Raw genomic sequence first — 21,735 nt, 5'->3', positions numbered from 1 at the left:
CAACGGCTAACCCCGAATGAAACATTGTGTAGAACAATCAAATGACAGGAATTCCGGCTCTGAAGATGACGCTCGATGGAGCTGTCAGTATCCATACCTCCTGCTGGTGAGGAACATCTAGAAACGTTGTAGATGTGGCAGACGCTTCTGCATCTCCCTGAAAGACAGTACTTGCATTAGTATGGATAACACTAATTATAACTGAAAACAAACACCAGTGGACGATAACTAAGGTGTATATTAATTGGAAAGCAGTAACCAAACATTCGGTAAAATAATTACACGATAGAATAAAACTATTACTTGACATGCATAACACAAGTATGTAGCGGATTAGCCTAGTAAGATTACCTGATACGCGCTAGAAGTGGTTGATTACTGCGACCACGTCAAGGATGTAGAATGTTCTTGCTTCAGATTCAAGGGATAGTCAAGAAGTTGTAAAGGTCAATCAATGATTGATAATGAAATGCCAATATAAAAAATAGCCACGTAAGCCGACAGAATACTTGAAAAATGCTCAATACAGCACAGTTCTCTGTTCCCATATATATACATTGCGTTTGTGGGTTATGAAATCGAAAAAGAATATATTGTTAAATGTCATTATTCAAAAAACTATACACTCATATCAATATCGAAATTATTACAAGGGATAGAACACCTACAATATCTATTAGTCCATTCGACTACACACTACCGCAAGGCCTAAAGCTAAATCCGGACACTTGACTCACCGGTGGCGGAATGTGGACGAATAGAGTGGGAATAGCGTTTTCGAGCAATTTCCGTGTCGTTCGCCGTTTATTCTTCTTTGTTACCCAAGAAGTTGTGTACATGTCCAAGGAAAAGTGCCGGCTGCAGATGCGGTATCGATCGCCCCTCTTGTCCTGTAAGACTTGTTGGACTCTACTTTCCAGCTCATCCAGTGGAAATCCGCAATGTCTGACCCATTCTCTTATTCGATCAACAGTTTTCGGGAATACATGCATTGTAGTTCCTTCAAATTTCGCATGGGTCTTCGAAGGGCAACCGCTAATCGAACAGGCAGGCATTGTTGATAAATCTGAAAAGTAAATATCGACATTATTATACAATCTTCAAGAATAAAGATTTGATACAAAAGTAAATGAATCATACATTGATCAATGCAAGGTTTGTTTTGGTCGCAGGAACTGTACCAGTTCATTATGTGCAGCTTAGTATTTGCAGAAATTGCAGAAATGTATAAATGATGTGACTAATATCTGAACATGTGACTCATCCCTTGGCTGTTCTGTATTGCACGAGAAGGAAACATGCTTACATTATAGACTGGACCCCCGAAGGATGCAATTCGATGACAATAGACACAGATGAAAATAAATAGATCTATTGATAGCATAGCAATGGAAACTCTAGTCAATGGCAATGAGACCAATGAACATAGCACTATTGTGTACTCTACTCGCAAATAGATAGAAATTTAAAAATCTGCGAAATATGACTAGGATACATGGCCTTACCTTGACCAACAAACAGTTGGATTCAGCAAGCAGAGCAGTATGTTGCAGGAGAATAGGTGGATGGCCACAGGTAGCACACTGATGGGTTTGCTCTAAGCGGTCACAGAAGTTCACGGATAGCACGACGACGACCAGATTAGCGTAGATCTCGGTGGTTGCCAGGTAACACGTTCAGGAGTTGACTTGCAAAGCACAAAGAGGTTCTCATGAGACATATCAAGTGGTTTATAAAGTATTTGGAACAGGGGTGTGTTGAATGACGTATGTATGTCGTGGTCTTAGGGGGGCGGCCTGCTTCAAGGGGAGGCCTGGCTGGAGACACGGGGTCTGAGGAGGCCATGTGAACGATGGCCCCTTGGCGTGGGACACCTTTTGAAGTGTACATGTACTTTGGCACCTTGGCCGTTTGCGCCCCGGACAGCCCCCCATGCCAGCGAGCATCCACCGGCGCGAACCGCCTTTATATGAATATACAGTATATCGCCTTTATATGAATGATAGTATATCGTTGCTTATCAATAACAAATGCCACATAACGCAGATTCTTGTGAGCACAGACCCACACTTCAACCAGTGTATTATAGTGGCCAAGACCCGAAGGCCTGTATAATCCAATGGTAATTGATAGTATAGATATATGTGATTCATTTAAAAAATCGAGACAAACGTTGTTAAAATAAATGTGGTGTTTTATTTTGTATCTTATTTTCATGAAAAAAAAAATTAGAAGACTTTAAAGGTTATACAGGTCAGTTTACAGCACAGCGAGAGAAAATCCCCTGTACTGACCGCTGTCACTCGGGAACGTGTCTCTAATGACACCAACGGCACAGGCGGGTATCACTCTTCGAACGTGGTGTCCAAGCCGTCCGTGAAGCCACCATGTATAGGAAAGATAGGCCACCAGCCTGTACCACCTGTGAAAAGGAATGAAAAACTGTTTTTAAATGACCCAGATAAGTTTAATAAACGTTTGTTGTCAATGACAATTCTTGTAACTAATGGCATTTTACACGGACAAATGCTATCTAGACAATGCACACTATTGAACGACTTACATGCGTTACAATGATATGTAGATGTAATTTTGGATATAGTAGAAGAACATGAAATAGGAGTGGCATGACATGCAGAGTATACTTACTCGTTACTCGGATTACGAGGACGAACAGTTGCTCGAAGTTCGTGCATAAGCACCATCAAGATTCTCAACACAGCCCGTGTGAGGCAGGCTGCCCTGAAGTCTGGCAGCTCGGTGATGCATTGCGGTCGTGGCTCGCCTTCCGAAATGTAGGCCAGGCATCCCGAGTTTTCTCGGCAGCAGCAGTTCTCGTCCTCGGTTGGCATTAGCTTGCACCGATTGCATGTGCACCAGGTGGAGACGCCGTCCATGCGACTAGGCCCAGGCTCTTCATCTGTTGAATCGTCCTCCCAACTGCCGTCCGAATCCCCATCGTTTTTGCGTGCTTCCCTTTCCAGTAGTTCCTCCTCGGTATACTCGGGCTCGTACATGTAGGGCATTATTGTAGCCATTGTGTGGTAAACAGAGTAAAATAATTTACCGAGATGGTACAGGTGTTTACACGGGCTACAAGCGACGAAGGTAGCTGACCAGAGCACTGAAACGAGTCACAGAATACTCAAAGTAACACAGAGAGAGGAATGGAATCGAAAATCGGCTGCTGTGTGTTGTGAAACGGTCTGTTTATACTTATTGAGGAGAGAGGCGTCCTGCCATTTCCATGGCGACACGTCATTAGCTGAAGCGCAGCGAATGTTGACACGAGACGTGCTTTGGCGTTGGGAAATGGGCGGTACGAGTCTGCTGATGTCAGGCTCAGGGGCGGGGGAATTGATTTAGTGCCGCAAAAGCAGGTCTGCCAGGGCGATCGGGGAAAAGATAGGATTATCAGAAAATGGCGGCTCACAGGTGCTTGTTTTCGCTGCGTTTAATGGACGAAAACTCGGGTAAGGTCCATAGGAAAGTTTTCTAAAATCGACCCACTTAGCCTTAAAAAAACATGGCCGACCCATAGGGACAATAACATTTTTTACTAGAGTATGCCTTTAAAAAAAGATCCACATACTCGAGCAATATATCTCTTAGGAGATACAATGCACCCTTTCCTGTTCAGGACAGTGACTTTTCTCAGGTATCGTCATTTAAGAAAATTCGGCTGCACATGGGGGCACTGATGAGATCAAACATAATCTTCATTGTTGTCACTTGTTTAATTATAACACGAAACTAGCAAGGGTCCAACGTTTGGGGGAGGGGGCATTCATGGTTAACTCTGAAAGGTGTTTTGTAGTAGAGGAGATTCCTGGAGAAGTGTCCACAGAGGTGTTGTTCATATATGCAGAATCTCTGAAGATTATGACAGGGAACTAGAACTAGATACAGGTGGGGCCAGCTGTGTTGGATTTTGCCTTGGAGACCAACATTTCAGTAGCACTGATTTTTCTATCGTATGGGACAGGAGAGCCTGAAGTGAAGATTCCCCAATGCCAATGGTGGCTGGTGAAAGTTCAAACCGGTGGACGGTCAGTTTCATCCCCATATTTCACAGATCAAGAGAGCATACTACGTGAGTTTGCTCCTGCAGAGGGTGGTTTGAGAGAAGTACATTTTTAAAATAATCAAGCTAAATCGTACCTTTTGCAGCGAATGTTTGCAAGCAAATAGGCTCCTCTTATTATCCATGTAATTGCGACCCTCACTCTATGCACCCTATTAAAGCTTCATTTTGGTTTTTAATTTTCCTTAAGCTATTGACATATGTGTACAGACACTTCTGTGTCTGGTGATATGCCAACACACTGTTCCATAGGATCCTCACACTGCAATGAAGCCTGCCCCACCCTTCACTTGTCTTTCCACATGCCACCATCTAGTGAGTGTCAGAGAATACATTTTCACTTAACAGAAGGGAGAAGTAAAAACTGTATTATGTTGTTGAAGCCTCTATATATAATCCACATAAATAGGGTAGCCCAAAGTCAATAATAGCTTTGAAGTATAGGTTAGGTGTTGGGGTGGGTTAGTCAGTCAAGACTACTGTTCAAGCATGGTAGAGAGATCTTTGCGTTCCAGCAGCGGATCCAATAACCTAATTGGTTTGTGAGGTTCACTTCCCTGTCCAGCCAGTTGTCGTCAAGGGACTTACCCAGTCAGAAAGAGATGTTGGCCTTTCGTATTAACCCCGATATTCTGCTGAAATATATGAGGCGGCTTGGGCACAATCCCAGGGTTCTACGAGCCTGGAGAGGCCCGAGTTAAGTCCAGAGTTTACAGCTGCCCAGAGGCAGATCCTTCTTTGTTGTATTCGATGCAAACATTTCCGCTGAACAAGGCAAAAACCAGACACTATTCTGTTAAAGCATTAAAAAAAGGTATTTATTTTGTTCGGGAAGTCTGGGTCTGTTGTACAGGGTGAAAAATAACATGAAGGGAAATAATTAAACCAGGTAACAGCTGTTGGTCGCCCTCTATCGGTAAAGTGGTTCTTGATCTTGCATACTCTCAAGCCAGTGCCAGGTGAAAAAGCTGCAGCAACATGGCCTTAGTCATCTTTTCTTGGCCTGGGATAAACCAAAAGGTTGTAGAATACTGTGCAGAGTGGCGTATTTGCCATAAAACTCCTCGGAGTGATGTAGGAAACCCCTCTGCAACCAGTCATTGATGCACCCTTTTCACAGATAGGAATGAAAGAGGTCCCTTAAGTCTGTCAAAAGCAGGCAACAAATGTATCCTCGTAATATGAGACTTATTAGATGAGACTTCTCCTATGAAAAACAATACAACGTAACATTGCAAAACATCTTGAGGTATACCTTTGCACGGGGGGGGGGTTCCCTAAGGATATTCTGACACAGCAGGGCACCCCATTCAAGACTAAAATGATGACACAGGTGAAGACCTTACTACAAATAACTACTGCCAGAGTCTCTCTATCATCTACCAACCCCTGAATAACTTCCTCTGGAAATAGGTTGATGAAGACATGGGAAATTGAGATGAGCTGCAGCCCTGGACCCTCATCGCAGCATGAAGACTCCCCAAGCCTCTACTGGTTTCTCGCTATTTGATTTGGTCCAATGAAGGGTGCCAAAGGAGATCTTGCGAGTCATCCAAAGCGTAAGAAAGGCCAGCCTGAAAGCCAATCCAGCAATGTGCCATTTTTGCTTACTGTCAGTGAGGTATTTGGAATTACAAGTAGGGAAAGGAACAGTTCAACCAAAAGGAGCCAACATGGAATCATCATCTCAATACCATTAAGGAGTTGCAGGCATTCTTGGGCCTGGTAGGATAATAATGGAGGTTTATCTTGAACTTTTCCTTCACTGCAGGACCCACTCAGACCAGCTGAAAGAATCCAAGTTCAAATGCATAACTTGCACTGAGAGTATGGAGGATGCCTTCAGGAAGTTGAAGAACTCGCTGCCCCCTTACCCCTTTAATAATGCCCAACTTTAGTGATCCCCCCCCTTCTGCAAAGCTGTCTTGAGTTGTCACAAGTTCGAAACAGCACATTCTGTTCACAAACGTTACTAATCGATACCGACAATGCCTCTCACCTGCTGGCACAGAAAAAGAATACCAGCCCTCAAAGTATGCAGCAGTCCATGGCTCTGCAGACCTACACTTTTACCAGTGGTCCACTGCGAAAGCCAGATTTCAGGCTGTCAACTATTTCAGCCACTGCCCAAAAGGTACTGCAAAGGGGAGTTCTGGAGAAGAGGGGTAAATATGTGTCAACATTCCCTGCTTTGCCATGGCGACAGATGATAGTCTAACCAAGGGGGCAGGGACATCAGCAAGCCTGAGAATGATGGACCGAGGGCAGTATAGTTAGGATCTCCCGATTATCCACATGACCCGGCCACCTGGCAAGAGTCATTTACAAGGATATCACACAGCCTACCAGCCCTTTAAGAAAACCAAATGTGTGGTTAGGCGACCCTAGTCCTAGTAATGAGATCCCTTAAGACACCTTAATAGGGGTGCCGCCAGCAAGAGAATATTTACCAAATAGCGACTCTGGTCACACAAACTGCCCCTAAGGTCTCCATATGCAGAAACGATGTGCTCACCAGCAGGTTAAGAGTGCCCATGCTTGTGCACTTGCATGAGTGATGAGCCAAGATGATGGGTAGGCCCTTTGTAGCCTGAATCTGAATAACACACCTACCCCATGCTGCTAAAACCCAACCACCAAAGTTACAGGATAAATGTTCCAACAGTGTATTACATAAGGGAAATGTTTAGTTCTTACGGGTTGGGCCTGTTATCAATTATAATACTAAATAGGAGCCAAATGCATGCACGAACATGAAACGGTTTGCCATGCAACCTTCTTTATTCCGCATCTTTCTCACTCGGTCTTGAGCGCGCCTCCCCATGTGACACATCCTCATGTTCGATGCGGGGGAGACAGACATGGGACAGGAGGGAGGCACACTTAGAAACAGGACATTACATCTCCCCCTTACATAAATCATTTCATGTCACACTATTCGATTTCCTCGATCCACCTTGCTGGTCTACGAGAGACTCTTTGACGGACTCCGAGGAACAGTCACTTCAACATCCCCACCACTTTAAGTGTCATTGTTATCTATGCCACCATCCATATAATCAGAACAGCTCTCTTGTGAGGTCACTGTGTCAACTGGCTCTTCATGATCAGGAGTACCTTCTGCAAGTTTCCTGAAGAACGATGAGTTTCTGGTGATGCAATGACGAGGACATTCACCCGACACCATGGACCCTTGAACTGCTGTCACAGTCAATGAACTTGGATCCAATGCAGACACATCCTGCTGCCTTTGAGGTTGGCATACTGGCATGGAATCACCCACTTGTATATTTGATTCCTTGGCTCTTCTCTTCCCACCTGCATACCTCTTCATTTTCCTTTTACTTGCGTTGTCCCTTATCAGGGGCTTCAGATCCAGGTTTGGACAACTCACTGAAACAGCTACCTGTGGAAGATGTGTTCCTATTACTCTGCCAAACATCAGTTCTGAAGGGCATAATCCCTGTTGAACTATGCAGCATGTTCCAGTAGTCTCATAGCAACGTGCAGACAGCTTGCATGAGCGACCCTCGGTGATAGCATACTTGAAGGATGCATTTGATGTTGACCATGAACCGTTCTACAGTGCCATTGGCCTGAGGCCATAGTGGAGTGATCATTTGATGTTGAAACCCTGAATATTACGCAAACATGGTGAAATCTCACCTGCTGAAGGGCGGACCAATGTCAGACTTTTCTGTTGATGGGATACCATAGTCGGCAAACATTTTGTCTAGAGCTGGAATTACGGCATGGGCAGCAGTACAGGAGACGAGATGTACCGTTGGAAAATGAGATATCTCATCAATAGCCACCAAGAGGAATCTGCCATTTGTCAGTGACCCAAACATGTCAGCAGCCCACACCTTCAAAGGCAATGGTGTCATTTTCAGGGGTCCTGGGAAAGTGTGAGGAGCCACTGACTTACAAATGACACATGTTTCAAGAGTTTTCTGTATCTTGGCATCCATTTTTGGAAATTCTATTTAAACATTGCTTCTGTTCCGGACTTGGTCCATAGTGTTGGGTTCCTGTTTATTTCATCCTTCAAGATTCCACACATTATGTTTTTGTTGTTTCCCAAATAAACATCAAATTTTATTTTGTCTTTTGGAATGCAACGGGGTAAAAATAGAGGAAAAAGTCTAATGTCTCTTGGCTGAAAAAGAGACTTCCGTTATATAAGTCGAGAGGCAGAATTTCTATCACGTGAACTCACTTCACAGAATATTTTTTAGCACCAAAGGTAGAGTATTTGGGATGTTGGTCCCTGTACATATACCGTAATCTTTGTTTTGGCTCGCGTACACCATCCTGCTCAGTACAATCCAGTAATAACTGCAACGGGTTGCCCGTGAACACTTCAGAGGATTATGGATATAGCACTAAGCAGAGCCTTTGTATACATGCCTTGGCCCTTGTCTTTGGTTGGTGTATTCCTTGCGCCCATTGAGCGCATCCCGTGAAGTAGACACCCACAACTCTGTCTCTTAGAGACATTGTCGCTTGTTCTAGCCACCACAAATAGACCCCATAACCGGGCAGTCTCTAAAAACACATCCCCTGTATCTAACAAAGAACTAGGATGTGTATATCACAAAGCGTAAATACACCTGATAGTTTGGGATTTCTCCAGCTGGTTAATGTGCTCCTTGAGGCCAAACTCCTCTTGAGTTGACCTCTATAACAACAAAGCTAGTTTTTAATGAAAACATTTTTTTTGAACTGTGTATAATTGATGCAAGCGTGCCGACTGGCATGCTGCCTTAGTTCCACCACACCCTAACTGAAACCTTACATGTAATACTTTCTCTATAGGTTTCCAAAGAATGCACGATAACTTCGGATTCAGAACATTCGCAATAACTGTGTTTGTGTGAATCCAGGACCCCGACACGTGGGAGTTGTCATCTTTGATGGGTAAGATACAGATATTAGTATGACGTTCAATCTCCTCGAGGGAACCTGCGGATATGTCCCTAATGGCCTTTCTTTTCTCCATCTGTCCCACTCCTCATTCCGCTCTTTCACCACACAGGGCAACCTCCTATTGAATACTACAAATTCAATACCATTCGAAGAAGTAATTAGACCGCACACTAATCAGTGCCGGTCTCTATAGCCCTGAAGAAAGTCGTCTCAGCAACCCCTACACCACTGAAACTGGTCGGCTTTTGTGTGACCTGACAAGACAAGATACAGGAGCAGAGAGATCCTTGAATCAGGCCATATTTCAATCCCAATACTAGGAGGGATTGTGTATTTAAAAACCTTGGGAACAGAGTTTCTAACAAGACATGCATATCCGAACCTGAAGAAATAGGAGTTGTCTCAAATTACCTTTGGTCCAACATCCCAAATACTCTACCTTTGGTGCTAAAAAATATTCTGTGAAGTGAGTTCACGTGATAGAAATTCTGCCTCTCGACTTATATAACAGAAGTCTTTTTTTCAGCCAAGAGACAGACTTTTTCCTCTATTTTATTTTTTTTTTATTTGATTTTATTGATTTTGAAACTAAAAATAAAAGGGAGAAACAAAAGATTTGAGCATTTCACTTGTTACAACTCTGTTAGCATATGGTTACATCAAAAGAAAGAAACTAGAGTCTCATTATACCATTGATCGTCCTTGTGTTCGTTTTTCCGATCTCTAGTAATAATAATCAATATAACAAGCCCCAAACCCACCCACCTCCCTCCCCATGGTTGGGCAGACATCATTGCGGCATCTTTTCCCTGTTGACATGTTCATAACGGGTAATGTTCGGTTTACTATTGTGAGGTTTCCTCGATTCTTGGGTCATAACTGTCCTGTATTGAGAGTTTTGAGATTCTTAGTTCAATTAAGATCCTGTAGTGTCTTCGGGTTGGGAGTCCGTCATCTCAGAGAGGTGTTTGCCTCGAAATTCTGACCATAAGATCTCGCATTGCGATGCTTTGTTATGTAGGGATGCCGTGATCAATTCCATTGTATAGATGTTGGTGGACAAATTGATCCATTCCTTCTTACTTGGAACCTTTTTGGATTTCCATTTTGTTACTAGCAGTGCACGGGCTGCTAGTAATAGGTGTGGGGCAAGTCCATTCGTCCTCGTCCTTTTCCATTCCGAAGAGAACCAAACGTGGATCAACGTCTCTCTGTATGCCGTCTATGTCTTTGATCCATGCCAGGACCTCCTCCCAGAATACCTTAATGCGTGGGCAGCTCCTTCACATGTGCCAATAATCAGCTGTTTCTCCACATTCTCGCCAACATCTCGGGCTCAGAGTCTGAAACATCTTGGACAATTTGAGTGGGTCATATTGCTATCTGTGTAGGAGTTTGATGGCGTGTGATTTATATTGGCTGGATAAGGATGTTTTAGATGTGTTTTTGCACATCATTTCCCATTGTTCTGGATCTACCTCCTCTCCTAAGTCTCTCCCCATCTGCTTCTGAGATGTTCCGTGGACCCGGTGCCTGCTTCGATAAGTTCTTTGTACATCGCCGATATCAAACCCTTCATTTCAGACTTAGAATCCAAGAGTTGTTCGAATGGGGTGAGTTCTCTCTGCAGCTTTTCCTTCCATGCAGATTTTGTGACGACTTCTTTTATCTGGATGTATTGGAAGGTGGATAATGGGCCTATCCCTAGGGCTTCAGTTAGGTCTGGAAGAGTTATGAATTTGTCCTTCTTCTGGAGTTGCCCTACTGCCTCGTACCAGGATTGGAATCTTCCTACCTCGGGTATGTGGTCGTTTATGCCAGGGGACCATAAATGGCTAAGTGGGGACGGCCAGGTGGTGATCTTGTTCATTGCTTTGCTTGGTTGCCAGATGTTCCAGATGGTACTCAGTATCGGGTGGCCCTTAATTTTCCTTTGTATTCTTTTGTGAGGGGTCCATAGCCATCTGACACAGTGGCCAGCGAGAAGTAATGATTGTCCATGTGGACCCATTGGAGGTGGTTGTGATCACGTAGGTGTGGGATAAGGATACGTAGTTGTGAGGCTTTGTAGTATACTCGCAGGTCGGAGAGACCTACTCCTCCTTTGTCTTTGGAAAGCGTCAGAGTGTCGAATGCAATCCTCGCCTTCTTTCCCTGTCAGAGGAACCTAAGCATATGTTTTTTGGCCTCTTCAAAAGACGCATTTGGTATTGCGATAGGTAACATCTGGAAAGGGTACAGGAATCGGGGGAGGCGTACCATTTTAATGGCGTTAATCCGTGCTAACCACGAAATCGTGAGTTTGTCCCACCTATTCAGATCGGCCGAGAATCTCTGGAGGAGGGGGGGGGGGTTAGCTTCGTATAGGTCCATTATGTTTTGGGTGATCTGGATGCCTAAGTATTTAAAGGCAGAGTGTTCAAGTTTGAGGCCTAAGGTCAAGAACTTGGTTTTGTTTTCCTTTTTCGTTCCTTGCAAAGGGAACAATATTGATTTAGTCTTATTCACCTTAAGCCCAGAGAGTTTGCCATATTCTTCTAATAGTTGGAGAGCATGAGGGACAGATACAGAGGGGTTGGTAATGTGTAAAAGTATGTCATCAGCATAGAGTGCTATCTTATATTCTTTTGTTCCCAATCGCATGCCTTCTATTCTGGAGTCGGATCGTATCTTTTGGGCCAGGGGTTCTAGGGAGAGCGCAAAAAGTATTGCAGAGAGGGGGCACCCCTGTCTAGTACCCCGTCCCATTTCAAACCATCTGGAATACTCCCCATTAACAGAGATAGATGCCGTTGGGGATGTGTATACTGCTTGTATTCCTTTCCTAAATCTCTGCCCTATCCCCACCTTGCGAACGACTGCCCTCAAGAATTCCCACTCCACTCTATCAAATGCTTTTTTGCGTCTATTGACAGTATGGCTGGGTCACTTGGTAGTTCTGGTGATGAGTGGATGAGATGGAGAGTTTTGCGCATGGTGTCAGCCCCTTGTCTACCAATATAAATCCGACTTGGTCATTGTGTATGAGGTGAGGGATCAGTACTTCTAATCGGGCAGCTAGTACCCTGGTGTACATTTTTGCATCTAAGTTGAGCAATGAAATCGAGCGATATGAACCACAAAGTTTGGGGTTCCTTCCTTCCTCTGGGATTACTGTTATGAGCGCCTTCGTAAAGGAGTCAGGGGCTGTCTCTGTTTCTAATATCTCGTTAAAGAGCTCTGTCAGGAATGGTGTTAGTTGGTCGCTGAAGGTTTTATAAAACCCAGCGGTATAACCGTCCTCTCCGGGGGATTTGCCTCCAGTTAGTCTTTTAATTGCCTCTTGGACCTCAGGTTCGGATATCGGAGAGCTCAGTCTCGGGGTACGAGATTTTGGGCATATCTATCTGGGAGAGATAGTGATCTGTATCTGATTGTCCTGGAGTCACTTCCGAGGTGTACAACGCCTCGTAAAAGTTGGCAAAACTCTCTGGGATAGTGTGGAGGGTTTGGGGGGGGGTTGTGGGGTTTTCTTCAATTATCTCTTTCACTTTCCGCTCTGCCCTTTGTTCTCTGAGTCTGGCTGCCAATAGTGCATCGGCCTTGTCCCCCTTCTCAAAGAATTTCTGTTTGAGGAATTGGAGTTTGCGCACAATCTGTTCGTGCTCCAATAGTCTTAGTTCTTCCCTTTTACGTTGTGCTATGTTGATGTTGTCGCGGTTTGTGCCCACGTGTTCCCTGTTCTCGCTTTCCAGTTGGCATATTTCGGACCTAAGTCTGTGCTCAATGATTTTTCTCTCTCTTTTTTTGGTAGATCCTTGTCGTATCAGGATGCCTCTCCAGGTGGCTTTACCCGCCTCCCATATTGTCTGCTTGGAGACTTCCCCATTGTTCAATTTGAAGTATTCCTCAATTTCAGCTGCCATTTCAATTTTAAATACTCTATCTTTCAACAGGCTTTCATTACAGCGCCACTTCCCTCCTGAAACAGGTAAGTCTGCCCATCTTATATCTGACAGGACCATGTCATGGTCTGACCATGTTATCGGAATTATTTCTGATAGGGTTGTTGTGTCAAGGAGGTCCTTGGTGAGGTACAAGTAATCAATCCTGGTGAATGTCTTGTGCGGATTGGAGTAAAATGTGTAGCCTCTTTCATTAGGATGTTTAATTCTCCACACATCTTGCAGGTCATATATCTCCATTATATTGGAAAGCCCAGTGCGATCACTTCTCGTTTGGCTTCTTATCTCGGGGTTGCCTGGTTCCCAGTCTTTAGTCGGGTCTGCCCATTGATTAAAGTCTCCTCCAAGAACAACTTGGCCGGATGTTTCCAACATTATTCTGGGTATTATCTTTTCTAGGAACTTGCCTTGTCCTGCATTGGGAGAATATATTACTGCGACTGTTACTTTAACCTTTGCGATTGTCCCAGATATCAGGTGGGCACGTCCGCTTACATCGGACCAGGTCTTATCTACTTCGAAGTTGATTCCTTTCTTGATCAGGATTCAGACTCCTCCCTTCCTGAGTGGGCCCGAGCCCCAGAATTCCTTTCCCCCTCTTTTTCCTAGTATTCCTCTCTCCTCCCCCTTGGCAAACTTTGTCCCTTGTAGAAGGAGAATGTCTATTTGAGATCTACGGAATTCCCTTGCCACTAATGATCTCTTAGTCGGCGAGTTGAGGCCTTTCACGTTAAGTGTTCCTATCCTTAGGGACTCCCTACCCTTCTGCTCTTCAATTGGTGCCATTATCAGAGTATTTCGGTTGTGGATTCGAGACACGTGTCAAGTAGATAAATTGGTCATAAGGACTCACGTCGTCTTGAGTGAACCTTTGTATTGCCGATAATGCTTCATCCTCTACATTTTTTGTCTGCCCAGCCCCCCCGATCGTGTTCCTCTGCGCTTGGTCCAAGGAGGTCAGAGATGTACGCCTTGATCTCCCCCTCCGAGTTTAGCTTGACTTTGTTTCCGTTGTAGACAAAGGACAGAGAGAACGGGTACCCCCACCTGTATCTTATGTTCTTTTCTTTCAGATGTTTGGTGATAGGCCCGCACATGCGTCGGAGTGCCAGGGTAATGGATGATAGGTCCTGGTATATCGAGATTTGAGATCCTTGGAGGGTAATTGAGTCGCTGCTTCTTGCTTTCTCGAGGATCCGTGTTTTGTCCTGAAAGCGGTGAAATCGAGCAAGGACAGATCTTGGTCCGCCTGGGGGCCCTCCGGCGCTGTGCATCCACTCTGACTTAGGTTCATCAACCGCGTCATCGGCAACTAAGAGTTTGATGATGTCATGCAGGGTGTTCTTCAGATTGCTCTCCGTCTCCTCTTCTCGTTCCGGGATTCCGAAAATCCTCAGATTGTTCCGCCTCTCCTGGTTTTCCAAGTCATCAAGCTTGAGTTTGAAGCTCTCCTCTCGTTGCTCGAGTTCGGTCATCCGCTGGTCGAGTTGTGCTTCAAGGGTGTCTATGGACGCTTGATTGTTCTCGACCCCTTCGAGCCTCTCCTCCATGGTATCTAGACGTTGGGTAATCTTGTCAATTTTGGAGCCAACGTTGGCGCCCATATTCTTTATTTCGCCCAGCAAGGCAGCAATGTCCCCTTTGGTAGCTGCTGATTCACTCCCCGAGGTGTTTTGGTTCACCATGGTATGGGCACAGTTTTCGGCAGGAGTCGAGACGTAAGAGAATGTAGCTAGTTTCTCTCTTATGTCCATTGGTTCTCCCAAAGCTCTGTGGTGTCACCAGTGCTGTTCGACGGGGAGATGGGGTCGGGGGCAGAGGAGGCACACGCCCCTGGGTCGGGGGCCCTACCCTCTGCACTCCGGCGTTCTCGGGAAGTTCGTTAGGTGTTGGGAGGGGTGTTCGTTGTGCGTTTGTGGATATACCCAGGGTAGGGGCGGCTCAGTAATGCGTGTGGGTCACCCGGGGTGCCCTTTAAGCAGTGTCCAGACCCGGCGAAGCTTTGGGGTGTTTTCCTCTTGTGCAAGATGCTGGGGTAAACATTCAGGGCAAGAGAGATCCAAGCTGCTGCTGCGTGGTGATGGCGCACCACCCGTTGTTCACGGGGTAGATGGGATGGGCCTACCGTCTCCCCGCTCAGCGCTGTCTCAGGGCCTAGTCCGATCCTGCTCTTCGGAATCTCCGCCGACTCGACCGAGGCTGTCCCGTCCCCTTTGCGGCGAGGAACGTCGTCGGGAGTGTGAGTTCCGTGGCTGGGGTTCAGGGTCTTTCAGGTTTTCTTCGTTCGTCAGGCCCAGGGTCTGCCTCCGACTGTTGCGCAGTTCCCTGCGAGCGGGCCGCGAAGCCGTTATGTGTGACGACTTTTTGAGGGAGGTATATCTCAGGTTTGCAGGGGTCGATTTCGATCGGGTTTTCAACCGACCGAAGGGGGGGGGGTCCTCAGCTGGCGGCACACCGATGTAGAATCTTGGGGGGGTCGTCAAAGTGGGGGCTCAATCCCTCCTAGGGACCCAAAGCAGCGGAGCTCACGCGAAGTCAGACCACATCCGCGCGCCCCCTGGTGGCCAGCCCTTCTCCTCTATTTTTAACCCGTTGCATTCCAAAAAACGAAATAAAATTTGATGTTTATTTGGGAAACAACAAAAACATAGAAAAACATAATGTGTGGAATCTTGAAGGATGAAATAAACAGGAACCCAACACTATGGATCAAGTCCAGAACAGAAGCAATGTTTGAATAGAATTTACTCAAATCACACTGTGTTACGATAATAGGGAAGATTTGAGCTACAGATCCCTCAATCTGGTTCCAATTTTGTGGATATCCATTTTTGTAAACCACACCTTTTCTCATGCGCTACCACTTAGTGGAAACAATCCCTCTGTGCCCTACATGCACCAGACCAATTACTCGATCCTGCAGTGACATTGGGATGACAAATCTGTTCTCCTTTAGCAGCAACCCTTGCAGAGAAACGGACACCCCTTCCTGCAGAAGAAGAAATTTAGTTTCTGTTCACTCTCCAAAAATGTTTCAACGCTGCTGCACGAGTCACGCCTCTTCCCTGACATCACCTTGTCCTTGACCAGTGTCAGACTTTGTCCTGGATTAGTGCCTTGATAATCTCTACAATGGTCAAGGATTTCGGAAGTGCATTGGAATGGTCAAGGATTTCGGAAGTGCGTTGTCTACAATGTAATTGATGTACTGCTCTTCTTTGGATGACTGGGCTTCTTCTTTCGCAGGCAGAGAAAACCTGGACAGGAAATCCAACGGGTTGTGTTTCCTTGGCCGGTGTACACTATCAAAGCAATATTCTTGTATCCTAAGCCCCCAGCGTGTGATCTGCAGAGGCATTTTGGCATTGAGCTTGCCATATATCATTCTAAGGGCTCGATGGTCCTTGACAGTGGTACAGGTGATAATGTTGACATGCCCAGATAACAGCCAAACTATTTCTCGGGCTGTGAGTATGCACATTCAGTGGCTGACAAACTTCGAATGGCATATGCAACAATACGTCGAGGCGAGGATGAGTCCGGCTTGAATTGAGCTTGTATGCCGCCCATACCTCCTGGCCTTGCAGCCATGGTCAGCTCTGTTTCCAGATCAGGGTCGTAGTAGGCTATTTGTAGGATGATACAATGTGTGATTTTTTATCTCCCTGAAGGCTTCCTCACACTCCGATGACCATGCAAATTCTTGTCCTTTGCCAGTGAGAAGTGGTAATGGTGTGCTAACTGAAGCAAAATCCTGAATGCATCTGGTGCCATGCTCAGAAATGACTGTACTGCTGACATTGACGTGGACGTTGGCGTGGCTATTAAACCTAACACCTTGGAAGGATCAGGCTGTAGACTTTCGCTTGAAAATGTATGTTCAAAGAAAGTTTGTGTCGATTTGACTGAATTCACACTTGGAATTCAAATTAGCTTTCGCTAGTGCCATGAACACTCGTCGCAGAGTGTCATCATGTGTCTCCTGTGCGCCTGAAGATTAAAATGTCATCACTGTAGGTGAGGGACTGGGGAAGGTGCCTGATGATGTGATGGATTTTGTTCTGAAAGATTTCAGCTGTTGATGAGACCCCAAAGCGGAGTCTCTTGTTCCTAAATAATCGCAAGTGTGTCATGAAGGTGGCGATATATCGAGATTCAGGGTGCAGTTATAACAGTGCTTTAAGTGGGGTAAGAAATTGAGGTGGGGGGTTAATTTGGGGGCATGGCTTGCATGATGGGCATGGCCTAAAAAAGAATAGGTAAAAGTGGTCTGGCCGACATAACTAAGTGCATATCACAGCACAGTCTGCTTGGTACAAACTTTAACTGCTTAACTGCTGAGCTTTAATCACGTCTATGCAAAAAGGACAAAAATACTCGTCCTTAGTACTTAAGGGGCAGTGTAACAAAGGTCAATGTCATTATTAATTGGACCCTTAACTCAGTGCCCCCTACAAAAACAAAAAAAGATATGTTTTTTTAACAGAAGACTGCCTATCCATATGTACCCTCAAATTGTGCCCCGCAAACCAAAATGGAGACAGAATAAGTATACACAAGTCAAAAACATTGCCTTGGATAATGCTCGTTTCAACAGGACTTCAGTGAAGACCAGTCTCTCAGAAAGGGCCATTAACCCCCCACTCCCCTCTCCCTGCAATGTATGCAGAATTACACAAGGCATTACTATCCAGTCACTTATCTTGCCACTTAAAGCCCTGCCCTTTGTTGAGTGTGGGCTGTGGTAATCACAAGATCAGCAAATGGGGTTGTGTGAATGTTGGAATGGTCGTTTTCACTATCCCAATTGTGCGTGCTTGGCAGCACTAGTTGTGGCTGGAGGCTGGAGCTATGAAAAATGGCTTCGGGGGAAATACTCAGAAGACCATGCCATGCAACCTGTTTTCAACCCACGAAGCACGATAAAATAAACCCACAATATAAAGTGACCGCGTGTGGTTCCTAAAAGTGCCTAACCTACGTTTGCTCCCTACTATTGCTTTGTGACTCATTAGAGTCCCGTCACCAGTTCATGCCACATAAAGCACTGGCAAGGGCTGTACACAAAACGTAACATTAACTCTAAAGTCTGACATGCTACCGAGCCAATAATGCGTGTACTCTAAAAAGAAGGCAGACGCTGGACGGATTCTTACGGTTACATTTACAGGTTCTAAACAAAGCGATAAACACCTTTCGCCCTTCAAAAGAAAATGTCTCTCTTTGACGCAATGTTAACTTTAATGACGTGTACGGGGTCAGAAGTGGAGATGGAACTTTTCCACACGTCTGTGTGAAACATCCAATTTTCCGATCTACGTAAATGCAGCGGAAAAGGCAACAGTGCACAGCCTAAACTAATCTGGCATCGCGGGCAAATTGCCTACACCCTCCCGCATTAAAGTTAAATGATCGTCACGCCCACAAACAGTTACGATACATACAAGACAAGTCCCAGCTTTAAAAAAAAGCATCAACCCACGAGAGCGACTCGTAAAGATGTAAAGACTTGCAAATGCATAACTCGAGAATGTTCCACACGCACACACAACATCTACTCGATGGTGAAAAATGTATTTTAGTGCTAGCTAGGCAATGCCTGCGTAGATTAGTCTATGTGGTTTGGTTTTTACCTTATTAATTAAAGGGGGAACCGATAAGCCTCACATCAAAAAACTACTTTTTGTTGTTGTCGCTTTTAAAACAAAAAAAAGTCACCTATAAGATTTCTCGACTCCGTGGCGTGCACATTCCTGCGGTCCTTGAAATAAAAGGACGCTTGTTTTCCGTTTTGAAGGGCCGGGTTTCAGTGCTTATAACTATAGCCTTCGTCGAGATAAAGCAACGATTGCATCCGCACTTCCAAATACCAGGATGTGCGCACGTGCCGGCGGTAGGTTTTAACAATAAGTAAATATGCCACGATGCCACACTACTTTGCACAATCTTGCCATCCCACGGGATCACAAGAGGTTGCAAAGCCACGCGACATCTAGTGGAATTTCTTCTTCATTATATGTGAAACCTGTTAGTGCAAGAAGCATTAAATCATTCATACAGTAAAATGAAAAAAAATCAATTTTTGTTTCAGTTTCAGCTGGTCGAGGCGAACGCTTAAAAGAGAAGTTTGCCTCGATCACTTGAAACTGCAACAGCAGTCAGTGGCAGCCAGCTGCAAGTCACTTACCTTTCCTGCAAGTCACTTACCTTGCCGTGGTTGTGGCATCTCGATGTTCGTCAGACACAATCAGTGGCAGTGACTCTAATACAGCATGGCAACCCGAAATGGTGCCTAGGGCTACAACTACAATGTAAGCGGTCACAAGAGGAAGTTTCAGTGTGGGGGCAGCTGGCACTTCTGAAGCTATGGCACGCCAGTTACTGCATTGCACAAGCTGCAACCTCCTCTCGCGACTTGCACGATGCTGTGTCTGGCATTTCTGTCAGTCACAACTGTCTTGTATTTGATCATGGCGGTGCCGGCGGGCTAACGTCCCGTTGCGGCTGTTGTGGTGGCACTGGGGGGCTCCGGCTGAGCCCCAATTTTCAGAGACTACCGGGACCCAGCCATGGCGAACCCAGGCCCACTTAAAGCCCTGAGTTCTAACTGGTGTTACCCGTTGTTTATGTCCAGTTTTGACCTTTGACCCATGAAGTAGATGCATCGTATATGTCATTCTTGGAGGCAGATGCCTTTCTCTTTCAATAGCCAGGTTGCGTGCTGGCATGTACACACAAATTCAAATCTTTCCTCCATTTTCTTTTTTGGGCACAGGGACGATAGGAGAAACCCATGGAGTGGGCCCTGTTGCATGTTCAATAATGTCTAGATCCAACAGTGATTGTATTTAGTCTTCCACTTATTGAATATTCAAGGCGCTTCCCCGGTAATGTTGTGCAACTGGTTTGACGTCAGGGTTGATGTGTAATTTTATTTGCTTATCCTTCAGTTTTCCCAGCCCAGTAAACAGCGAGGGAAACTTCTTGACGATTATGTCTTTGAGATCTCTGGTGTATGCCAATACGATTTGGTACATTATGTGCACCAACCCCATTTGCATGGTTGATTTGAAGCCGAGGATGCTTCCTCCTGGTACCTCACCTTTCACGACATAGATGACCAGCTTTGCAGATTTGTCCTTGTATGTGCAAGTTGTTACAAACATTTCAGCGATGTGTTCGATCCAACGGGATACATGTCGATGTCAGGAGATTGCAGCTTTGCAGTGTGCTTGAGCCCTAGGTACGCGTCTTCATTTATCACTTTAACCATGGCACCTGTATTAATTAGGAATTCTTGTGCACTTCCATTATTTGAAGCAATAACGTGTGATTATATTCTACTGCCGCCTTATTTGCGATGGCATGGAGATATCTGATGCCTCCGGGCTTAGGTGCTTTACAAATGAAAAAATAAATATCCTCTCTTGAAATCACCACTCGAAGATGAATCAGAGCCATCTTGACGTTTAAGTGAGGTTGCTATGTATCTTATCTTTTGATGCTTTGACTTTCTTCTCGGTTCTTCCGGAGTGGACGCTCTACGATATTCATCTCTTTCTGTGAATCTCCTGGCCCTGTGCGGAGACTCTTGGCTTCTGTCTGTGGAGCCCTTCCGCCTGGAAGTGGGAAACTGCCATTTTCTCGACCGAGGACTATCTGCGCATCTGCCAGAGCTGCTGCAGATCGCTGGATGTATTTGAGGTTCTTGCACATGGAGTGAAAATCATTTTCACCTCCGCAGGCATCGCATGAGTGACCAATCGCCGGACACGGCCCGACATGGGGAAAATTATAGCCACTACGATAACATTTACGTTGTTCCTTGTTGACTGATTTGTTAGTCGCTTGGACCTGACATATGGGCACTGCAGCTGCTGACTGTTATTTTGATGTTGCCCAGGGACTCCGCTTGCATGGAAATTTCCATGTCAGCCCTTGCGAGCAGTACAATTTCCTCTAGAGATCTTTTTTTTTTGCAGTAGTTTTTTTTGGAATGCAGCAGCCTGCAATTACTGATTTCAGAGCCTCATCCATCGAATAATTGGCAAAAACACAACATTTGACCCTCTTTCGCAATCTCATCACAAATGTGTCCAAGGTCTCACTTTTCTCTTGAGTGGTGGTGTGAAACATATGTTTCTCATGATCAATATTCCTATGCAGAGCAAAATAGGCGTTTAGTGAGTCAATCATTCCTGTAAATGTGTCTGTGGCGCTCTCTGGCATCTCAAATACGATGTCTTGCACTATTGGCCCTAGCGAATGCATGAGTATACCTCTCGGACGTCGTTCTTCCCTTACCCCAGTAGCGTCACTACAGATGAATAACTCTTTTAGCCTTCTGTTTCAGCGTGGTGCCAAACTGCTGGTGTCTGAAATGGCATATGGTGGGACAGCCTGTAGCTGCAAAGACTCATGGTCTCCATCCATTCTGCTTGGCAAACCAGGGGAAAATGTTGACGGGGTGGCGTTGACGCTAGAGGCTTCACTTTCAGACATGATCGCTGTATTGTAGGCTTCTTACTCAGTGCTATATTGATATCAGGCCTTGTTGATACCATCTGGATTATGTGTTTTGGAGGATTGCCACTGTGGATTGAGTTATCCTGATGTGAGATATAGCTGCACTGCTCTTCAAACCTACACTTGCAGTGTGACAGCAGGCAAGGCTTTGAGTTGTGGATAATAAGTCCACCTGCATGGATGAACTAGGCAGCTTGCCTTTAAGACACGCTGTGAATGAAACACTGCCTTTAATATGACCCGACTTCCCAC

The sequence above is a fragment of the Ambystoma mexicanum genome, chromosome 6p (assembly GCF_040938575.1).
Source record: "Ambystoma mexicanum isolate Mex_15411 chromosome 6p, UKY_AmexF1_1, whole genome shotgun sequence".
Lineage (NCBI taxonomy): Eukaryota > Metazoa > Chordata > Amphibia > Caudata > Ambystomatidae > Ambystoma > Ambystoma mexicanum.
Note: the sequence above shows the minus strand (reverse complement) of the source record.